Here is a 10813-nt window from a genome sequence, read left to right as displayed (position 1 = left end):
TGACCGATTTGATTCTCGAGTCCTTGAATTGGCACTTCCTAATTTTTAAGTGCTGCCTCAGTGTTTTGGAAACGAGTTTCTAACACTGAGATTCGGCTTCTTCTCTTGCTGGTAAGATTGTTGTTGGAAGCCTAGAGGGGGTTGTGCTATCTGATTACCTTGACTGCCCCAAGAGAAATTGGGATGGTTCCTCCAACTTGCATTATAGGTATTACTATAAGGGTTATTCTGAGGCCTAGAATTATTACCTATATAATTTATTTGTTCGTTCTCTGTGCTAGGTCCGTAGGGTAAATATTCTAGATTGTTCATTCCTCATCCATTCATATCGCACTGCATCACTAGATATACCTGCATAAAAATTCATAAACCATCAATTTTTTTATTTAAAAGTTCTACCTGATTCAATAACATGATGACTGCATCTAAGTTGAAAACACTGGCTGCTTTCATTGGCTTCGTCCTCATGACTTGCCACCGATAATTATTCAGTACCATCTCCTCTCTAAACTTATAAGCCGCTTCAGGTGTTTTATTGTTCAGAGTACCGCCGGTTACTGCATCAATCAACTGCCTAGTTGGGGGATTCAGACCGTTGTAAAAGGTTTGAACCTGTAGCCATAGAGGCAACCCATGGTGAGGGCACCGTCTCAATAAGTCCTTATACCTCTCCCATCCATCATATAAGGTTTCTAAGTCAATCTGAACGAAGGAAGAGATATCATTCCTCAACTTGGCTATTTTAGCCGGTGGGAGATACTTCAGCAGGAATTTCTCGGTCATTTGATCCCATATATTGATAGAACCTCGTGGTAAATAATTCAACCACTGTTTAGCTTTATTCCTTAACGAGCAGGGAAACAACCATAGGCGAATAGCGTCGTCAGAAACGCCATTTATCTTGAAAGTATCACAGACTTCCAGAAAATTAGCTAAATGAGTATTTGGATCTTTGTCTTGCAAACCATCGAACTGAACAAATTATTGTACCATCTAAATAGTGTTCGGCTTCAGTTTGAAATTATTTGCAGCAATAGTAGGTCGCACAATACTCGTACATAGTATGAGGAACAGGATTTGGATTTGCAGGATTTGCAACAACTATATGAGGTAACTGATTATTCTGATTATCACTCATCTCCTCAGTAATAATAACATCATCTTTCTCGTCTACTATGCTCTGTCGACTCTGCCTTACTTCTCTACAATTTCTGCGAGCTGTACTTTCAATTTCGCTATCAAATAGTAATGGTCCTGATGGGTTTCTTCTAGACATAAACTAAAGGACCTTGGCAGAAGCAAATAAAAGAAAAAAAGATTAGAATGCAAAAATTAAAAATAAAAATATATAATCAAAATAAAAAATAGCTAAATTAGAGTGTTTTTATATTTTAGTCCCCAGCAACGGTGCCAAAAATTTGATGGTCACTAAACTAACTATAATTACGACAAAGGCAAGCGCACCTATTGAACAATAGTATAGCTATGATGAGTAGGGAATATCATATCCACGAGTACTAAACGTACTAGTAATTACCATTTTTCTATTATTTAGCCGATAAATTGGAGTGATTGTTTTTAATATAAATTTACTAATCTAATTTAACTACGAACGCAACAGAGAATGAAATAGGAAAATAATCGAAGATACTCAATGAGATAGACAATACCCAGGAAAGAATCCACCTAGACGTCACCTATTATTATGAATTTGAATTAAACGATTTATTCACTTGTGTCTTTATCCGTAGAAATCCTTAAATTATGTTAATATCTCTTTCGAGAGTAAGAACAACTGACTCTAGGTTGATTAATTGAAATCTTTTTCTAATTAAAACCCCTATTGTCGCATTAACTCAATCTATGGATTACCCTATTAGATTTGACTCTAATTCGATAGATTTATGTCGTCCTATTTCTATGGTTGCATGCAACTCCACTCAACTATGCTAGATTTACTCTTAAATATGGACTTTTGCTCCACTGAAATAAGCACATTAAACATGAATTAATATCCTGAAAATATTAAAACACGAAATAAACATACATAATTGAAAACAAGAATCAAGTATTTATCATGTAAATCAGAAATCAAATAATAAGATTCATCATAGGTTTCATCTTCCTTAGGTATCTAGGGAATTTAGTTCATAATCTGGAATGAAAACATCTCAAAATTAGGATAACAACAAGACATAAAGAAACTCAATATAACTTCGAAGGAAATTAAATGGAGATCTTCAATCTTGAAGGAGATTCGCTTCCGAGTTAAATCTAATGGCATTCTTCGAGTCTTTTCTTCAATCTTCTCTTAGTGCCCCCTAGATCTTCTTCTAAATGATATTTATAGACTTTAAAATGCATCGAAAACCTAAAAATTGGGTTTTTCCACATGTTTGGGAAATAGGGTGCGATATCGACACAGGCTAGCACATGGCCATGTGACCAGCCCATGTGAAAATGCTCAGGCCGTGTGGATCTTGGAAACAGCTCTATTCGTCCGATTTTGGTTAGTTTTTCGCTCATTTTGCTAGCAAATACTCTCCTAAGTATAGAAACATGAATTTAAAAGTTTATGAGTATCAAATTCACTAATTTACATCATTAATCTTCCAAAAATGCATTAAGAATAAGATTAAAATATGCTACTTTTATAGCTTATTAAACACCAACCAAGTTTGACCAAGTCTAAGCAATGCTCAAACTTGGTTATAGGAAGTGACTTAAGTCTAAGCAATGCTCAAACTTGGTTATAGGAAGTGACTCAGTCATCATATTTGCAGGATTTTTATGAGTACTAATTTTGCTCACAACAATATCACCACGAGAAATAATATCACGAACAAAATGATACCGAGCATTAATGTGTTTTGTTCTCTCATGAAACATTTGATCTTTTGTAAGGAAGATGACACTCTGACTGTCACAAAATACTATACTAATTTGAAGGCCTTCATTGAGTTCACTAAAGAGTGCCATGTACTCAGCTTAAGTGGTAGACAAAATGACTGTAGTTTGCAAAGTGGCTTTCTAACTGAATGCATAACCTCTGATTATAAAGACATAACTTGTGAGAGATCTTCTTCTATCAAGGTCTTCAGTAAAATCAGTATCAACATACCCAATTACTCCATCTCTAGTTCTTCCAAACTGTAAGCAAGCATCAGTAGTACCTCGTAAGTATCTTAAAATCCACTGAACTGCTTTCTAATGTTCTTTACTGGGATTCACCATGTATCTGCTAACTACACTGACTGCATATGATAAATCTGGACGTGAACAATCCATAGCATACATGAGAGATCCCACTACACTAGAGTATGGAATATGTGACATGTACTCAATCTCATCATTTGATTGTGGAAACAAACCCGATGAAAGTCTGAAATGGGTTGCTAAAGAAGTACTAACAGGATTAGCAGTCTGCATATTGAACCTGCAAAGAACTTTCTCAATGTACCCCTTCTGACTTAGGTACAATTTAGTTGTTTTTCTATCTCTGAGAATCTCTATACCAAGTATCTTCTTTGTTGGTCCCAAATCTTTCATCTCAAATTCTTTACTTAGTTGAGATTTAACATTTCTTATCTCTTATTTATATTTTGCTGCTATCAACATGTCATCAACATAAATGAGTAGATACACAAAAGAACCATCACTGTTTTTCTTAAAGTAAACACAACTGTCAAAGCTACTTCTTTGGAAATCATGAGAAGTCATGAAGGAATCAAACCTCTTGTACCACTGTCTTGGTGACTGTTTCAAATCATAAAGGGACTTGTTCAGCAAGCAAACATAGTCCTCCATGCAAAAATGTAGTTTTTACGTCTAACTACTCAAGCTCCAAATCATGCATGGCCACAATACCAAGTAAAACTCGAATCGAACTATGCTTCATAACTAGAGAGAACACATCTATGAAGTCCACTCTTGGAATTTGACTGTAACCCTTTGTAACAAGCCTTGCTTTATATCTGGGTTCTTCAACTCCTAAAGTCCCTTCTTTCTTTTTAAACACCCATTTACAACGAATAACCATTTTACTTTTAAGAAGTTTCACAAGATCTCATGTTCTGTTTTTGTGGAGTGATTCCATTTCCTCTTGCATAGCAAACATCCACTTTTCTAAGTCTTTACAACTACCACATCAGAATAATTAAATGGCTCTTGGTTTGCATCTATATCTTCAGCCACATTTAAAGCATAAACAACTAGATCAACCTCGGCATACTTCTATGGAGGTTTAATTTCTCTTCTAGTTTTATTTTTAGTGATTGATTATTGTGGTGAAGAAGCAACTCTATTCTAAATTCCTGTACTAGCTTGAGGAGTTTACTCTGTTGTATATTCAAGTTAATTTGATGTTACATCTACTTTTGATTTTCTTTATTGGAAGAATCTTTAAAAGATAAGTTAGGTAGCATAGCAGTTTCATCAAAAACAAAATCTCTGCTAATCACAACTTTTCTTTTTTCAGGACACCATAACTTATACCCTTTTACACCTGCTTTATAACCAATAAAAACACATTTAATTGATCTCGGTTTCAAATTTCCATTATCAACATGATCATACGCAGGACACCCAAAGATCTTTAAATCAGAATAGTCAGCAGGATTACCAGACCATACCTCTTGTGGAGTCTTTTTCTCAATGGCAACATATGGAGATCAATTCATTAAAAAACATGTAGTAGAGGCTGCTTAAACCCAAAATGACTTTGGTAAGTTGGCATTTGACAACATACATCAAACCTTCTCCATGATCATTTTGTTCATTCGTTCTACAACATCGTTTTGCTGTGGAGTATGACGAACTATCAAGTGTCTCACGATCCCTTCTGACTTGCACAGTTTATTAAACTTATCAGAACAGAACTCTAAGCAATTGTTTATGCGGAGGTATTTTATTTGTTTTCCCATCTATTTTTCAATCATAGTTTTCCAAAACTTAAATGCAGAAAACATATCGTTTTTCTGCTTCAAGAAGAACTCCCAAACTTTTCTGGAAACATCATCAATAAAAGTTAGCATATAAATTAGCTCCACCTCTCGAATGCACTCTAGATGGCCCCCATAGATCAGAATGAAGATACTCCAATGTTTCCTTCGTGTTATGGATTCCTCTGGTGAATCAAACTCTCTTTTGCTTCCCAAAAACGCAGTGCTCACAGAACTTCAGTTTGCAATTTCCTTCCCCATCAAGAAGTCCTCTTTTGCTCAATTTTGCCATGTCATTCTCACTCATATGCCCTAGGCGCATATGTCAAAGTTTAGTAATATCATCATCTGACAAGAAAGAGAAAGCGACAACTGTATCACCAATAACAGTAGTCCCTGCAGAACATATAACTTGGCAGTCTTTCTCTGCCCTTTCATCACAACGAGGGAACCTTTGGAATCTTCAAAACCCCGCTTTCAACTGTGTATTTGTACACTTTTGAATCAATAGTACTCAACGAAATTAAATTTCTCTTCAATTCTGGAACATGTCGTACGTCACTAAATGTTCTGACAACTACATCAAACATTTTAACTTTAATTGTTCCAACACCTGATATTTTACACGAAGCATTATTTCCCATCAAAACAACACCTTCAGACATGGTTTCGTAAGTTGTAAACCAATCCTGATTAGGACTCATGTGGAAGGTGCAACCCGAATCAAGGATCCACTCCTCGTTCACTTTAGAATTATTGACAGAAGCGACTAGAAGTTCACCATAACTGTAGTCTTCTACAACATCAGCTTCACCAAAATTTTCTGGTTGTTTTCCTTTTTGATTCGCAACCTCCCTTTTGATCTTGTTCTATAGCTTATAGCACTCAGATTTAATATGCTCTTTCTTCTTACCGAAGTTATAAGTTTTACCTCTGTTTGAATACTTCGATCTACCCTTAGATTTACCGCAATGATTCCGTTCCTGTGTCCTTCCACGATCATCATTAACATTTCAATCTTGTCTCCCACGAACAATGAGACCCTCTCCCATAATGCAGCAACGGTCTTTTCCTTTATCACATCCTGCAAAATTTCATTAGACAAATGTAGATGTAATTGTGTTAATACCTTTCGATCATTACGTTTCTTCTCTTCCTCTATCAATGTCGAAGGCATCTTATCTACCCCTAGCAAGGCTTCCTTTAAGTCCATCTGTGCTAGAACTGCCTGCATTTTTATTTGCCACAACGTGAATCTAGTGTTGCGATCCAACAACAAAATTTCATACTTCAAAAACGCCATTACCGTGATTGAGATGAACAACTTGGAAGCTCTGTTACCAATTTGTAAAAATAGAATGTCGATAATGACAATATATCACAAAGAAAAGAGAAAGGAAAAATAAAAAACACACAGATTTTTACGTGGAAACCCTTTCAGGAAAAAAACCATGAGCAGAGGAGAAGAAAATTCACTATGTCGAATTCGAATGATTACAAGAGGAGTAGACTATGTTTATTTATAGGCTTGTAAAACCATATTCTAATAGGAGTGTAGTAAGATTGAAACACCTTATTCTAATCAATATCAAATAGATGCAGTTTAATAAGGTTTAAAAAACCTTATTCTAAAATAAAATAAAAGAAGTGTAATTCTATATGGATTTTACTTTTATTTTATTTTGCCACTGTATTTTATTTAAATAAGGATTCGGGTCACTCAATTGTAACACTCATATAAATAAATAAAAAAACAATTAAAAATGATTGAGATCTAAACCAGGAATTTTTTTTATTTGCACCTTCTTAAGTGATTAATTATATTGCCGGTTGAGTTTTAGTTCGATTGGTATGAGCATTGTTGTCAATGTAGAAGGACGTGGTTTCGAGTGTACAGAAGCGCCTTATCCTCCTATTAGGGGCTATGGGTAGTTCTAGGTATTGTGTCAAAAAGAACAAATATGATCAGAACTTATAATAAGATTATTCAAAAGAAAAAAGTGTAGTTGAATTTGAATGTATGTAATAAATATTTGAGTGCTTAATGTATTGTACTCAAATAAAACATATATAAATGAATTTTTTTTATTTACTCCTTATATTAATAAAGACTTAAGCACCCGTCATTTTTCACTACGCCAATGACTAATTAATATATTTAAATTATTATCTGGTTTTAGTTTAACTTTTATAAATTTTTTAAAATGAATTAAAAGAAGAAAACTCAAAACAAAGCTTAATGGAAGAAAGAAGCAAAATATTGGAGTGGAAAATAAGAAATGAAAAGAGAAATTAGGTGCAAGATTAACATCAAACTTGTTGTCATAATATTTGAATTAATTTTTGCACAAAATAATCAAAATCCTTGGATTATAATTTAATTAGCACCCATACGTTATCTAACTAATTAATTTGATTATCCACACTACATTTCACAACTAATCTATACCCAAAAAATAGTATAATAAAGTAATTGTATTTATGAATCGAATCAGGTTGAATTATATTCTAATTTTTCTATTGTTTTATCTAAATTCAAGGATGCAACGTGTTGAACAAAAACTCGAATCTTATATAAATTTATTGATTAAATTAAAACGCAAATGGTCTCATTTAACTCGAAAGATATATATGTTATATTTTTAAAATTTTAAAATTTTAATTTTATCCAAATAATAATAATTCAAATATTATTATTTTTAAAATCTTTTAAATTAAATATATTATCATATTTATTTATAATATCATGTAAATTTATTGATGAATAAAAACTAAAACGACGCTAGTGCATTCTACAATGCATCAATACTTGTGAAGTGCGTGGGATGCCTTTGGGTGCCCTCTGTCACACACATGTATATACATTTCTGCTTTCCTAAGAAACAATTAAGGCAGCCCAAACTCAAAGGCTTTGCTTCTGCAATTGTCTTTCATTTGAACCACAGTATACTCAATCACTTTAATTCTTTATCAAGGCTCGAGTTTGTTTTCGTAAATTGGGTATTCATTGTCGGTAATAATGATTAATTTATTCGTTGCGAGTATTTTTTAAAAAGATAAATGACTAATTATGAAATGTGTTTCATTCTTATAAGCGAGAATCAGACCTCAAATGACATAGTTAAGAGTAGGTGTGAGTATTCGATCAAGTCGAGTCAAATTAAGTCAAAAAATTTCGAGTTAGTCGAGTTGGCGAATTCTATTTTAGCGACTTAACTCAATTTGAATTTTTTTTTCGAATCGAATCGAATGAAAAAAATTTCGAGTTGAGTTAATGAATCCTATTATTTATACTTAATGTATTGACCGATTATTTAACTAGTAGATGAAGTACAAGATTATTTAACTACATAAATAATATAATGATTTTACTTTTTAACTTAACGGGTAAACATTTATCAAAAAGACATAACTTTACCTTTCCTTATTCGGATTTTCAAATAACTCGAATTGTGTAATTCATATTCAAGTTAAACTGAACAATTTAATTTTTTATTCGAGTTGATCCGAATAATTCAAACTATTTAATTCAAAATTTAAAATTTTTATCGAATTTTTCAAATCAAATTAGATTTTGCTCACCCCTACTTAAGAGTTGAGGTGAGCAGCCACAATTTGGGGTGAGCAAAACTCGATTCGACTCGAAGAAATCGAAAAAAAATTCGAATTTTGAGTTAAACGAATCGAGTTATTCTAGTTAATCAAGTTATTCGAATCAACTCGAATTTTTTTTTCAAATTTCGAGTTCAAATCGAGTTGATTTTTCGAATTCGAATAATTCGAATATCAAACTATAATATTTTAAATTTTTACCCCAAACTCCTGAACCTTTTTACTTTTCCTCTTTCCCACTTTTCCCCCAAAATTTTTACTCCCCTCCCCTCCAGCCCCCCAATCTACTCAAAATTCATTTCCCACCAAAATTTTACTCTCCCATTTACTTTTTCTCAAAATTTTACTCCCAAAAACCCTCAAAACCTTTTATTTTCCCCCCAAATTTTTACTCCCTCCTACTTTTCCCCTAAAACTTTTATTACCTTCCCATCTCACCTCCCATCTACCCCAAACCCTCCCCCCTCCAATTTTTTTTTAATATTTTCCCTCCAAAATTGTACTCCCCCTATTTACTTTCCCTCAAATTTTTATTCCTCAAAATTTTTTATTTCCCCCTAAACTTTACTTCACACCCTGTACTCTCAAATAAAAAATCAAAATTATCCAAAAAAATCATTAAATATAAATAGTAATAATTTTATTTATATCTACTATTTATATTATTAAATTAAATTTCACATATTATATTATTTATATTATTGAATTGTTTAGTATATTGAATATTTATATTAAAATTGAATTATTAATTATGCCATAAAATATTCGTGTTAAAATTTTATATTGGTATCAATTTTACATTTTATTTTTAAAATAAATTTTATTAAAAAATCATATTTTTACATTTAATATATTTTTAATTCCAAAATACATAGTGACAAGAATCAAGATAATTGAAACAACTAAGCAAGCAAAAGCTAACCAATATATAAAAAATTAATAAATAAATTATGAGACGATGAAAGTTAATAAAAAATTTGATTAAGGCGGACAAATTTTATTACGATGGGTGACAGTGGTTACAATGACCCAAAATTATTTTTTAAAATTTAACTCGAACAAATATTCGATTCGATTCAATTCGAATTCCATCTCACTCGACTCGATTCGAGAAAACTTCAAATAAAGTTAGGATGATAAAATGAGATTCAAAAACTCGATTAACTCGAAAATTTTCGATTCGATTCGATCGAATGCTCACCCCTAGCCACAATACCATACCTCATCATTAGTAAAGTTCTTCTTTACTAAGGCACGAGTTATTTACATGTAGTAATCAAAGTTCTTCTTTGTTCTCGTTTCAATTCCAGTGACCACTAGAGCTAGCACTTTAATTTGTACAACTTATTTTATTTGTAATTATTTACTATAAGTTTTAACATAAAAGATTATATATGAATATGTATTTGAAATAAGAAAAACATAATTGAGTTGTTTACGCGATTTGATTTCTCTATATTTATAGAGAAATAATTCACTATCTTTAATCTTAATACAACAAGTGATTTAAGTAAACTAGTCAATACCGTATGGTAGATATACCGTTGTTCTATTGATACTAATACATACCGAAACCGATATGTTTCGATGTACCGTTACATACTTACCTTTATTTTTGTATAATTTTATATGTAATAGTAAATATATCATAGTATACTATTTTTGAAAGGTATCATACTATTATTTATTACTAATAATGAATACAATAATATTTTTATAAAAATAAATTTAATTTATTCATTTATTAACAATTTTAATTATTATCAATATATATATATATATTAAAATATAATATATTTCTTATTTAAGTTAAATTTGTAGATTAAATTAATATTATTTTTGAGCTTGTAAAATCCCAAAACTTATCTGCCCTGATGTTTTGTTTTTCTATTTGAGATTTTAATTTTGTTTTTTTATTCTCTTTTCTCTCTTCTTCCTTCTTTTTCTTTTCTGATCTTACCGTAGCCAGTTCGTCTTTTTCGGTCGAAAACAGACGAAACAGGTCGGAATATGTCAGTACAGGTGAAATAGGCCAAAATTTGAGACATAATGAAACCTATATTATATTGCTCTAGTTTAGGTTCGAAACGGAGTGTATGGGCTGGTACAACTGGTACCGGAACGAAACCAACCACCATGGATCTAAGTCCTATCACAGCTTGATATATAAACTTCACTTTTGTATCTAAATCTAGATCACTCACTTTTAAGGTTTTCTTGTGAAAGCTTAAACTGTGAACCAAACAATAAACTTGTTGATG

The 10813-nt window shown here is 32.0% G+C and overlaps 1 non-coding gene across 1 annotated transcript; it reads left to right on the top strand.

The window, feature by feature from the left end:
- The first annotated feature begins 628 nt into the window (after window positions 1-628).
- LOC128032347 (small nucleolar RNA R71) lies at window positions 629-735 on the top strand. Its single transcript, XR_008188474.1, has one exon. It is a non-coding gene; the product is annotated as a small nucleolar RNA R71 (small nucleolar RNA).
- Window positions 736-10813: the final 10078 nt, after the last annotated feature.

The sequence above is a fragment of the Gossypium raimondii genome, chromosome 8 (genome assembly GCF_025698545.1).
Source record: "Gossypium raimondii isolate GPD5lz chromosome 8, ASM2569854v1, whole genome shotgun sequence".
In the NCBI taxonomy this organism is placed as follows: domain Eukaryota; kingdom Viridiplantae; phylum Streptophyta; class Magnoliopsida; order Malvales; family Malvaceae; genus Gossypium; species Gossypium raimondii.
This window is presented reverse-complemented; position numbering and strand designations above follow the sequence as displayed.